This window comes from Branchiostoma lanceolatum, chromosome 1 (assembly GCF_035083965.1).
Source record: "Branchiostoma lanceolatum isolate klBraLanc5 chromosome 1, klBraLanc5.hap2, whole genome shotgun sequence".
Lineage (NCBI taxonomy): Eukaryota > Metazoa > Chordata > Leptocardii > Amphioxiformes > Branchiostomatidae > Branchiostoma > Branchiostoma lanceolatum.
In genome coordinates, this window is record NC_089722.1 from 18290005 (window position 1) to 18303322 (window position 13318).

Below are 13318 nucleotides of genomic sequence, written 5' to 3' on the forward strand. Positions count from 1 at the left end.
TTATTTTCTCATGGGTGGCATGTTTAGTCTCTTGTGTCTTTTTCTCAGTGTAAGGCCACAGCAAGTAGATTTTACGGATGACATCCCTGCAGACTCCAAATTTGATGTGAGAGTGAAACAAGAGCTTTTAAAAAAAGCTGGCGTTTCGGCTATGTTTATGAGTGTGAATTCTCTTTTCCCTTTACTTGAAGTAAAATCTGCCAGAGGAAGTCACTCAAGGGCTGTTTAGTCTATAAGAAAAATTGTCATTTTGGGAAATGAGTACTGTTTTAATAGAGAAAGGCAGATTGGGGAAAGCAATTTTGAAGTTACGTCACTAAGTGCTTTTGAAAAAGCTGGTCTTGGCCTACAACTTGTACTTATTTGTAAAATGTATAATAGGCTCATTATAAAAGCTATCAATGTAATTAAATGTACATGGCACGCAATAAAACATAAAATTTGAAAAAGTACCATCAGCACTATGGTAATTAAGTGAAATAGAAGTTCATAACAGCTAAGGTTCTATCTAAAATGACTACCAAATGTCAAACAAATCAACAGCTACCTCATCCGTATTATTCTGGTTTCCGCATTTACAACATTTCTTCCTTATTTTCCTGGGTAATTTTGCTAAAATTCATGAAAATTCCCATAGTTTTGTGCCGAGGGGCGCCACTTTCCACGTCCGTGTTGTCTGAATGAAGTCGATACTGAACAATGGAGCATTTGCTACTGTAACAAAGAATCGCTGTTTTGCAAACAACATCAAGAGCCTCTGTTTACATCGGGGATAGAAGTTTAGTGGCGAGTGTTTTGCAAGAATCATCTTACCGCGCATAGGAGCCGCTGCACGGTATTTTCCATTACAATGAACAGAAAAATTCGAATGCCGGGTTTGGAATCTATGAAGTCCTGTTCATAAGACAAAGGCCTTGTATATATTAAATGAATATTTAAAAATAACAAATATAAAATATTTCTTTATTTATTAATGAAAAAAAATGATATTCATAAATATGATATTGATAGATTAATATAATATCAATATATATTTTTGATATTCAATATCTAAAAAGAAAAAAAAATCCATGCACGGACACGAACCCGGATCTTCTGGGTCCAAAGTGCTTCGCGTTGCCAGATCGGCCAAGCTGCGGTGCTTATACACGTAATGCTATAACCTCATTATATGGTATCATTTATGCCGATTTTTGGTCGTTTTCTTGACGAAATCATTTTTTTTCTTCTGCAATCTTGTGGAATAGATGTAATATGGTCATTTTTCAGGATATCAAAGTCCGAAACCACAATGCAATGATATTTCCGAACAGTTGTAGCAGTTACATGCGGTCGCCGTCCTGTGTCACATGCAAATCTAGCCTGCCTGCCTTTTCGTGCTCTCTTGCCATATAAGGCAACGGCTATACAAGGATTTGAGAACGTATTGCCATATAAGGTCTTATTGTGTGCGACACAGTGTTGAACCAAGCTTTCCTGGTTCCTTCCTTGAAGGTAAAAGCCAGGACAATGCGTCCCGGCGCGCATGCGCCGAAACGCAAAAAAGATGGGCACAAGAAAATAAGATGCCTTAAGTTTCAATATAGAGACCATAAACATTGTAACATGACTTGAAGTGACAAAACAGTGGTATGGCAGCCGACAAGTGTTTTATTCCTGTATTCAAGATCTAGAAGTGCAGAAAGTGATGCCCATTTTAGCCTTTTTAGTTAACTTGTCGACGATGTTTGAACAAATTTGGTGTAGTTATCCGGCATTGGTGACAATTCGCCGCATAGATATGCAGAGTCACTAACAATGAAGTGAATGGGAACTGGTTTGGGATTTGGGGATTCGGTGCAATTAAATGGAGTGTGCGTTTATCCGTTGTGCTATTAAGTGGCTTCTATGTGAAATCAAGAAAAATCTTTTGTGCACACGGAAGGTGATCCAGGAGGAGCAAAAACATCACATATCAATTACAAGCATTACTGAGCAAGTGCCAAGCGAATATTGTTTGCAAAATCCTCAAATTTGGCGCTTGAAACTGCGAATTTCTTTAAAATATAAAAGAATCCGCAACTGCCAAGTGGTGCAATTGCCAAATGGTGCAGTTTATTCAGTAGAAAGAAAAACTTGTCAGTTTCCTGGTTTGTTTGAACTTTGTTCATTCGTGAGAAACTCAAATCGGCATACAGGCCGCTTTTTAAAGGCATCCAGTGCATTTTATGAGGCTTGAAACTTGAATAAAAAACTCATTCCTACAAATAGTAGATTTCAATGACACTACATGTATTCCATTACATATCGACTTTAAAGGAGTACGATGTCGTTGTGTGGTGAGAACTGATAGAAAATCCAAGCCCTAATAGACTGATCCAGACTGTCCATCACTATTAACGGTTCAACCAATGAGACAGTGACTGCATGTCCGTCATATATTTGCATTTTTATGTTTTAATTTTGCATTTCAACGTTTTGACGGAGGTGGGTGGGGCTATGGTATCGGTCTATTTACACTAGGCGCGTGTAACTAAAAGATTACCATGTAGCTTATTCTTGTGCCGCTTTTGAGCACTTTTGATACGAAATCCGTATGCAAATGTGGTGAACAGTGGCATTAAATGCCAATTTCATAAAGACTACAGCAACTAGAATATTCCCAGTTTTCAAGCCTCATAAAATGATCTGGGTGCCTTTAATGCGATGATACAGATTACACCATTTTGGCGCAGACAAGTGCATTAGGGATCGGCTAATTTTTGTCGCAGGTCACCGAGCCTAACATGCAATGTGACAGATACGCTTGACTAACAGCCGATTTCTAAAATGCGGCAAGTTACTCAACCCCCCTAGTTCCAATCTAGATTGCTCAACCCTCCCTAGTTCCAATCCAAATTGCTCAAACCCTCCCTAGTTTCAATCTAGATTGCTCAACCCTCCCTAGTTCCAATCCAAATTGCTCAAACCCTCCCTAGTTCCAATCCAAATTGCTCAACCCTCCCTAGTTCCAATCCAAGTTGCTCAACCCTCCCTAGTTCCAATCCAAATTGCTCAACCCTCCCTAGTTCCAATCCAAGTTGCTCAAACCCTCCCTAGTTCCAATCCAAGTTGCTCAAACCCTCCCTAGTTCCAATCCAGAATGCCCGACCCTCCCTAGTTCCAGTCCAAGTTGCTCAACCCTCCCTAGTTCCAGTCCAAGTTGCTCAAACCCTCCCTAGTTTCAATCCAAGTTGCTCAACCCTCCCTAGTTTCAATCCAAGTTGCTCAACCCTCCCTAGTTTCAATCCAAGTTGCTCAACCCTCCCTAGTTTCAATCCAAGTTGCTCAACCCTCCCTAGTTCCAATCCAAATTGCTCAACCCTCCCTAGTTCCAATCCAAGTTGCTCAAACCCTCCCTAGTTCCAATCCAAGTTGCTCAAACCCTCCCTAGTTCCAGTCCAAGTTGCTCAACCCTCCCTAGTTCCAGTCCAAGTTGCTCAAACCCTCCCTAGTTTCAATCTAAGTTGCTCAACCCTCCCTAGTTTCAATCCAAGTTGCTCAACCCTCCCTAGTTTCAATCCAAGTTGCTCAACCCTCCCTAGTTCCAATCCAGAATGCCCAACCCTCCCTAGTTCCAGTCCAAGTTGCTCAACCCTCCCTAGTTCCAGTCCAAGTTGCTCAACCCTCCCTAGTTCCAATCCAAATTGTTCAAACCCTCCCTAGTTCCAGTCGAAGTTGCTCAACCCTCCCTAGTTCCAATCCAAATTGTTCAAACCCTCCCTAGTTCCAGTCCAAGTTGCTCAACCCTCCCTAGTTCCAGTCGAAGTTGCTCAACCCTCCCTAGTTCCAGTCCAAGTTGCTCAAACCCTCCCTAGTTCCAATCCAAGTTGCTCAACCCTCCCTAGTTCCAATCCAAATTGCTCAACCCTCCCTAGTTCCAATCCAAGTTGCTCAACCCTCCCTAGTTCCAGTCCAAGTTGCTCAACCTTCCCTAGTTCCAATCCAAATTGCTCAACCCTCCCTAGTTCCAATCCAAGTTGCTCAGCCCTCCCTAGTTCCAATCCAAATTGCTCAACCCTCCCTAGTTCCAATCCAGAATGCCCAACCCTCCCTAGTTCCAGTCGAAGTTGCTCAACCCTCCCTAGTTCCAATCCAAATTGCTCAACCCTCCACAGTTCCAATCCAAGTTGCTCAACCCTCCCTAGTTCCAATCCAAATTGCTCAACCCTCCCTAGTTCCAGTCCAAATTGCTCAACCCTCCCTAGTTCCAATCCAGAATGCCCAACCCTCCCTAGTTCCAGTCCAAGTTGCTCAACCTTCCCTAGTCCCAATCCAAATTGCTCAACCCTCCCTAGTTCCAATCCAAGTTGCTCAACCCTCCCTAGTTCCAATCCAGAATGCCCAACCCTCCCTAGTTCCAGTCGAAGTTGCTCAACCCTCCCTAGTTCCAATCCAAATTGCTCAACCCTCCACAGTTCCAATCCAAGTTGCTCAAACCTCCCTAGTTCCAATCCAGATTGCTCAACCCTCCCTAGTTCCAATCCAAGTGGCTCAAACCCTCCCTAGTTCCAATCCAGATTGCTCAACCCTCCCTAGTTCCAATCCAAATTGCTCAAACCCTCCCTAGTTCCAATCCAAATTGTTCAAACCCTCCCTAGTTCCAATCCAAATTGCTTAAATCCTACCCTTGTTCCAATCCAGAGGCTTAATCCAATAAAAGAAATTGGACAAATAGAGTGTATAGTAAGGAAGTCGGCTAAGCCTAAGGAAAGAGTGACAATAAGCGACCCACGACCACCGATGATATGTCCCTCTCTCTCGTAGCCGACTCCCTTAGGGACCATACGATATTTAGCGGGGGGGGGAGGGGTGGTGCACTGGAAGTCCGGTCAAAAAAAAATTTCCATGACCCTCCCCCCCATTTCAAAAAAATTTTCCATGACCCTCCCCCCCACCTCGAAAAAATTTACCATGACCCTCCCCCTACAGGTATCGTGTAAAAATGGTAGAAAAACGACCCCCATTTATAAAACAACTACTATATGGACATCGGGCGTCCACTTGGGATAGCTGACGCATGCTATAAAACAAGAACCGGGAACCAGCGGGTGTCGGTACCAGAGGCGATAGCAAAAAAATCAAATTGCATAGGGGGCAAGACAGTTGAGAAAATTTTGAAATCGGGACCCTTTGAACTGCTATATGAGAGACAAATTTTGCTGGAAGAGTAAGCTAAGTTTAATCAAGCAGATATATAGACATCTCTATTGTAAAAAGAAATACAGCTTGATTTTTGGGGGATGATGCCCTCCGACATATTTTTCGCCGCGGGAGGCGCGACATGCACCCGCAGGAAAATCTAAAAATCTTTAACCATTGAAATGCTATTTCCCGAATTTTGATGAACAAATTTTGCTGGTAAACAAAGTAAGTTTAATGACCCAGGGGCGAAGCCTCCCGGAAGCTCTTGCATTTTTAGGCTATTGAGAAGGCTTCTTTTTCAGTTTTGAGGGTTATATTTATGATAATCATGGTAGTCAATCAATTTCTATTCTCCACAGGACCTTGACATACAATACTTAAGTTTAGGTGAAACCGTGAAAGACAACTAAAATCTCAGAAACAACAATATCAATAGTTTATTCAAGGAGATTTTAACCTCGCTGGTTTATTTAGCTACTCAAAAATATCAATAGTCGATACCAGTTCTCGTTTTTTTTGCTGTGTCCGTCTTCTCCGAAGTCGAAGCGCTACAATATCGTCGCTGTCAGAAGTTATCTTCGGTGCGAAATAAGAAGCGATATTCCTGGTATTCCCACGCTTAAACGCTGACATGTTTCCAGAAAAATCGCCGCCGAGGCGGTCGTCCCTCTGCGACGTTACTCTCTCTGCGGCGAAAGTCCCTTTGTCGGCAAAATTTAGAGAAACTTGGCCCGTGTTAATAGAAATCGCGTCACCCCCCTAGATTGCCCAAATATATACGCCGCCGTTCCAGGAAGCCTCCGAAACCGCTGTTCTGCGTCAAATTATAACTACTACAGAAAACGTGGAACTGAAAGTTCAAGGAACGTAAAAATCACCGGTCGCCAGAAGTTCGCTGGTGACTGCCACACGTAGTTCCAACTCACGTATTTTCCCAGGAAATTGCCGCTGATTGACAGTCGGCAGCCTTTGATGACAGTCGCCAAGGCGCCAGAAAGACTAGATGCCCTGGGAACAAGGAAAGTCGTGGGCGGCGCCACAAATTTGAAGCAGCCGAATCGTCCAATCATGGCGAAGCTTATCAATTTAGTTGAAACATTATCTTCCTACTTTGGTAGAAATGAATTTTATGTGCATCAATTCACTGTTCTGGATGAAAAAATGACATATTCTTGCTCCAGAAATTTGTCAGAAATACAGTTAAAAATTAATTCTCTCTCGCACTGACAAAGAAAGGAATATTTTACGTTATTAAATAACAGCTTCTGTGTTGCTCAACTGCGGACAATCAACTTCCAAATAAGGATATTACCCGGAATCTGATACATTTACGGCTGTTCTAATAGTCCGGGACCCACCCCGCTGATCGTCACAGAGAGGCGTACTCGGCCATGTCGGCTACTGTAACGTTTTGGCGCGATGCTGCCGAGTGTACTCTCCAAGCAGAGCATGGGTTTCGGCTGGTTTTTGACGTGTTTTTAGGCGTTTTTGCCGGACTTTCTACTTTGTCTAGACAAAAAAAAAGATGACAAAGTAGAAAGCCCGACAAAAACGCCTAAAAACCCGTCAAAAACCAGCCGAAACCCATGCTCTGCTTGGAGAGTAGCCGGGTGGGAGGGGCTGTGAGATAAGATCGGAGCGGTAAGGCGGGGTGCTAATTTAGTATTTGGCACCTCCCTTAGAGCTGATAGCTGGATAGCTTCCGGATCCTGTGAAACAGTGGAGGCGCGTGCTGGACGTGTGCTTCGGCATGTTTACTACGGTAGTTTTGTATTTTTTCGCAGCTACGCTGGGTGAAAATACAGCATGCATAGCGGGCTATTTACAGCGTCAGTTTGTCGGCCCACAGCATAATGTTTATGTACAACAATTCAACGGATTCGTAAAAAAAAAGTCCATGACCCTCCCCCCCAACCCAGAATTTTTTTCCATGACCCTCCCCCCCACCTCGAAAAATTTTACCATGACCCTCCCCCCCCAACGCACCACCCCTCCCCCACCGCTAAATATCGTATGGTCCCTTAGCATACTATTCACTCTATCTGTCCAATTTCTTTTATTTGATCAAGCTTCTGGATTGGAACAAGGGTAGGATTTAAGCAATTTGGATTGGAACTAGGGAGGGTTTGAATACTTTTCGAATTTCTAGTATTTTTCCAACGATCCGCGGAGCCTGATAGAGGCTAACCCCCTCCAATCTAGCCTTTTCCACACCACCAACCCCCTCTCTTTGTAAGAGCCCAACCAACAGCCGCGCAGCCAGCGTGACCTGACTTCACTGACCTGAGCGCGTATGGACACTAAAAATAACCTACCTACCAGGAACTATACACTCAAAGCTCCTTATGCCATTTGTTTTATAAACAATATATTTCCGAATAGCTACGTGTACATGTAACTTTTCAGTGCCAGCTCCGACTTCTGTGAAGACCAGAGAGTATTGTACACTCGACTTTCCTCTGAATGCGGGGTTAAGACTAATTCTTTGGACATATGATGTACCGGCCGGTAAGCTCTATTCTAATTATGCGTATTTGCCCCCGTGTTGTTGTTGCTGTGGGAATGATTGAGAGCGAGTTTGGTTGTCGCTGTGAACAGCTTTTTTGACATTACGCGTTATCGTGATGAGAACTGTCATGCACAGTATAAATTTTTCCTTACATTATAAGCTCTATAGATCATTTAAACAATAAACCAGTGGATGATGATGATGAAACAATCCTTACGTCGATATTTTCACCAATACAGTCAAATCTGTGCTAGTGATCACCTCTTCAAAAGGACCACCTGGTCAATGTGACCACAATATTTGGTAGTCAATCTGAAAATTTTTACCTTTAACGTTAACACAAGCTTTGTGGATTCCTTCGACCGACATCTCAAAGCAGAAAAAAAGAAGGAAATCCCTACCTACCTACCTTCATATTTTTTCAGGACGATAATCGAAAACGCCACATTAAATTCTTTAGGCCTAAGGGAAAGTTTTGTCTTCCTCTCGTCAATATTGTTCAGATGAGGAGGAGGGAAAAACAACAGACACCATCTTGGTGACCTTATGTGAACTTACTCGGGCAAACGCTCGGGTTTCCGATGTTTACCGAAGGCGCACGGAGCTCATGTAGGTCAGTAAAGGGTTTGTCCAGCGATTCATCTTGTCGGAAATGACCTGACAGGAGAGAGTTGATGGGCCTGGTGTAAAGGTCAACATTCTTGGAATCCTGTATATGAAAACAAGGCTGCGGACTGGTAAAGGAGGGGCGCCGAGCGTTTTTCTGCATTGATTTATTTTAACTGTAAGATTTGAGTATGTTTTGCACGCTACCATTGCTCTGCCATCGTTCATGATCTTTCATATACCCACCAAAGCCACACGCATGCACCCACATACACACCCACAAAACACACACTCACACATATGCGCGCGCAAACACAATGTGACACACACACATATATACACACGCAAAACACACACACGCGTGCGCGCACACACACACACTGACAAACAAACAAACACACGCACACACTATAACATAAACTTATATCAGAGATCTTTGCAAGCTGAAACGTAACATATATTAAGTATAACGAACTTTCCCTCTAACTAGATTTTTACGTAAAGAACGACATAATCGTGAAATTCTACATACACTGTCTACGAATAAGGTTTAAGACCCGTCAAATATAAACATGTGTAACAACCACAGTCCTTTTAGGTCAAAGACATTAAATTCGAACTTTAGAACGATTGGTGCCCAGTCGTTTTGTAGATGTTATTGCCTCCCATGCCAGGGACACGGCAAGACGGCTCGAATTATGTACACAGCTTCGTTTTACGAGATTTGCCGCCTCTTGGTTGATAGAAGAACCAGTGTTTGGCTTCGCTGTTTGACGACATTTTCGCGCTTTTCCGAGAAATGTGTGTTTCCTGGCATCGTTGTCGGGGCTGTCACACTTCCACTGAACTGAATTGCCGCTGAAGTGCATTTTATAAATCTACGGAATGAAGAAAATGTTATGATAAAGTCTTTTATGATGATGATGATAGTGATATTCAAGTTTTACCCTTTTCCCATATGTTGTTTATCATGTACCATGCCTGATTATAACATCGATAACAGAGATATTAAGTTAACAACTGAGAGACCCAATCCTGGGTCAGGACATATTCGGAAGGGACGTTAAATGGGGGTCCCGTGTTCGAGGAGGTGTACAAGTTTTCATGCCTTTTTAACCCGTTCTGTTTATCTCTTTGAAATCTTTGCAATGTGTTACAATCCCTTGAAATTGACAGTTTGAGCACATGCACAGCAAACTATAGTCACTGAAATTCTTGATTTGCTAACGATAACTACTTTAACGGTCACTAGTCTACCGCTAAAATTTCATAATTGAAAATATTTCATAACTAATATCTCAGAGACTCAAACTGATATTTCCCACCGTTAGAATTGAATGACGTTAACTACTCCCTTTCCCCCCAACCGCTAAAATCACCTACCGCAATATTAGATGCGTCAGAGCAGCGATTTGCATGGATCCTAGACATGAAAATGACACATGATCATGATCTATGTTCCGTTATACAATACATGTACGGTTTGTACTATTCTAGTCTCAGAATCATTTCAATTGGAACGCATCCTTATTCATTTATTTATCTATTCCATCTCAACACAGCTGGGTTGCCCCTTCATCTTCTTCCCCTTTGCACGTCACCGCTTTGACTTTACATAACGATATTTAGATTATATAACAGAGAAATTTGTATTCCTTTAATATGGAACTAGAGTCACTAGACAAACCATATACATCTACAACTGTCTTTAGTCTTAAGATGTAGTAATATATCACGTTTAAATATTACTGTAATGATACTTCTGATTAAACGTACAAGAAGGGTCTTTCATACATAACGTGTCACGGTGACGATAACCGTCGAGTTGATTTACTTCTGCCCCCGGGCTGAACCCAGGCTCATTCAGAGTCGATCCCGGCGGACAGAACCCCTAGTTCAGGGAACACTTGAAAACGAAAGACCCCTTCTTTCCGTCGTTCTCCACTCAAGGATAACTTGGGCATACACGACTTCTTGGAGGAATATGTGGGCGGCATCTTGGCAGCAGAGCTGGACTGTTGGCGCCTTGGAGACGGCGTAGACTCGCTGAGGTCAGTCAAGACGTTTTGTTACTGTCTCCCAAATGCCGGGAATCGACTAGGAAGGAAGGGGCTGTTTGTTTGGGGGCTGTGGCATAATTTGAGGTCAAATGAGGCCTGGGCAACATCGGCATTTGAGGCACGTGATAACGTTCGTAACATGGGTCTTCTTGGTTTTGGTTTGTAAATCTTTTGCTGGATCGTCGACCTCTATCCCTTTGGTAAAGGCCCCTGGAATACAGGAGCTGTTTTAAACAGCTCTTTTGTTAACGATCAAGGAGGGAGGTTGGCGTCTTGCCATGCTGTCAACTGGTGTTATGTGAATCGTGATCGGCTGAATGATGAGGCTTTCAAGAATTTCTTTAATCTTTCGTCTGCAGGTTTCAAATGTCTAACCTAAATCCATGCGTCTTAGTACGATAACAAAATGATAGACACAAAAAAACAAGGCGACTTGTGTATTTCATTGTTGATATAAGAAAGATGACGTCCCGGCTATTAAGGTAAATGTTGAGGTGTCATGCCCGCTGTTTTTTGGGAGATGGTTCGATTTTCAACCACAACATCAAAATGTTACGATTTGTTTTGCTTTAATCTTTCGAAACGGAGTCGAAGGTGTGAGATTTCATCGTGTCTTGAAGGTAATTCGTCGCGAGTGTGTTCTGTCGGACACACCGTGTTTTCCTTCCACCCAAGGGGAAGCCGTGAAGACAGAGGGGGGCCTTGAGCTCCCACCGCCGCGACGATTTTAATCAAGTGCCCCGGGGAGGCCTTCCCCCGACAGGGGAACTGTCGCAGCACGTGTGTGTTGTGATGGAAAGCAGATCCGCTGTACCTACACCGTTTTATGTAGAAAACATTTCGGTCCAGATGTTGTTTTTCTCAGTTCTGCACGCCTTGGATCATCGTTGGAGGGACTGGTCTTCATTTCTGTCGGATTATTCGTAAGTCGACGGGAAAGATTTGGGTTGTGATACCCTTCAAACCAGACCAGGGGTAGGAGTCAGCGGTGGAAACTGCGGGGAGAAGGCTGGATGACGGCCAAGTTCAGTTCGGGACGTCCCCTTGAACCTCTGAGAAGCGCTGTTAGTAATACTGAGGCTGTGTAGTCTCGACTTCTGGGGCAATGGGGCACAATTATGTGCAAATAGGCACGTATTAGCTGCAGTCTCGGGTATGTACACATTTCTTGTCTCTGTGGGAAAGGTACCGATGGTTTTTGTTCTGTCGCTTTATAATCTGTGACATTTTTACTATTTTTAAGTTAGTATGTGTTTTATTATCCGTCACATGTATGTTATGAAGGTTGTCAGACTAAGTTAGCTTCCTAGCCTATTGTGGGCTATTAAAGGGTATCTGGATAAACATAAACATTACTATCAAGATCAAATAAGCAGAGGCGGAACTAGCTGCAGATGGGGGCAAAACTTTAGTGTAGAAATACCATGAATATGGGGCTGTTTTCTACCACAAAAGGCTTGTATCCCTACATGATATACAACGTGACGTAACAGTACGTATTCTGGCCAGTACAAAAATATACTCTCCAAGCAGAGGTCGGTGTGGAAGATTGTGATCCTATGCCCCGTTTTTTGTCCGCTCTCCCCATCTTGTCCTTTGAGCCTTCGACCGGAGGCAGAGGTTGGTGGGGATAGCGGACAGAAAACGGGGCATAGGATAAAATGGTCACAATCTTTCCCACTTATGCTAGGGTCACATTTCCTAACCGGGACCCGGACGGGCTGTTTGCGGGAACGAAAAATCAATGTGTATGTCAATAAATTTGCACAAGCTATGCTCTTAAATAATTTTGGCTACGTTTTGTGTTTTTGTTGTCTTTTATATCATACTTTTCGTTCCCAAAGACTGCCCGGCCGAGCCCCGGATTTGAAATGTGACCCTAGCATTAACCTCTGCTTGGAGAGTATAAAATATTCACATGAGGACTGAATTCCGTGTTGGGAATTTCCCGGCACGATGCGCTCCATGTGTTGTCTTCCAGACGAAACTGTCCCGGGGGCGTAAATCTTCCAGACGGGCCACGGAAAATTGGTTCCGATGCCGCCTGGAGCACGCTATAGACCGCGCGAGGTCAAGGTTTTAAACATTCGTCTTCCATAACATAAGGTTCTAGTTCTTCTTCAAGCAGATGTGTGAGTCCGGCGTTTTTCTGCAGTACTATGTTTGTATGCCTCTCTGTTGAGTAGTAATGCGGTTCTTGTGTCTCCGGGTCTGGGTTTGTTGTAGAATTTCCTCGGGATCATGTTGTCCCTGGAGCTGAGGAGTTGGTCCGTGTGTGCTAGCCTCCGTTGTAGGCTTTCCCATGGCGATTTTTTAACTTATCGGGTCCAGGTTCTTTGGCTAGGGGCCGTATCTGCTTGACGCCCCGTATCTGCTTGGGGTCCTGTAAGTTACTGCTGTGATCCTGTAACCGCTGTGGTGGGAAAGCCTGCAACGGAGGCTACGTGTGGGCCCTGGGAACAGTCTGGCATCCAGGTTACTTTTGTCTTTCTCGTAAACCCCTGTTGGACAGGAAAATCGAACGACGGATGAGTCTGCGAGCTCTATCAAAATGACATTTTCGGCAGTAATACACCCGGTGTTCTTTCGATCATCTCGAGATTTTAAGAGACCGGCCGACGTTCGCGGGTCCAGCCTCCGCGGGTCGCTGGGAAAATAGTAGAAATTGGCCAAAATAGAGTCAATTGTATGAAGGGAGTGGGCTACGGAGATAGGGTCCAATATTGCAACCCTACGGCTACGAATGTTACCCTCCATGGCCAAAGTCCCCCGGCAAATGTTCTCCCTATAGCCGGCGCGGCTAGTCCGTGGTAGAGACTACCCTGAGCCCAATACAATGTGATGGGGTAGATTTTCAGGTGAAAAATAAGCTCGAATCTCTAGCGATTTTTAAATTCGACGACCTTCTTTTTGGCGTTCAACAAAACAGCCTAAGCTCGCCGACTGTGGAGCTGAACGTCGTAAAACGACGCACAAATAA

At 43.7% G+C, this 13318-nt stretch overlaps 1 protein-coding gene across 2 annotated transcripts in view; it reads left to right on the forward strand.

Moving 5' to 3' along the window:
- Positions 1-10122: 10122 nt before the first annotated feature.
- LOC136439096 (carbohydrate sulfotransferase 1-like) overlaps positions 10123-13318 on the forward strand; it is a 33127-nt gene continuing 29931 nt past the window's right edge. Inside the window, exon 1 of one of the 2 annotated variants that reach the window (XM_066434286.1) lies at positions 10123-10329. The gene's annotated coding sequence lies outside the window, so the exon portion shown is untranslated. Of the gene's footprint in view, positions 10330-11052; positions 11492-13318 lie in introns of those variants that run through there. The other variant, XM_066434294.1, reaches the window with a different exon arrangement.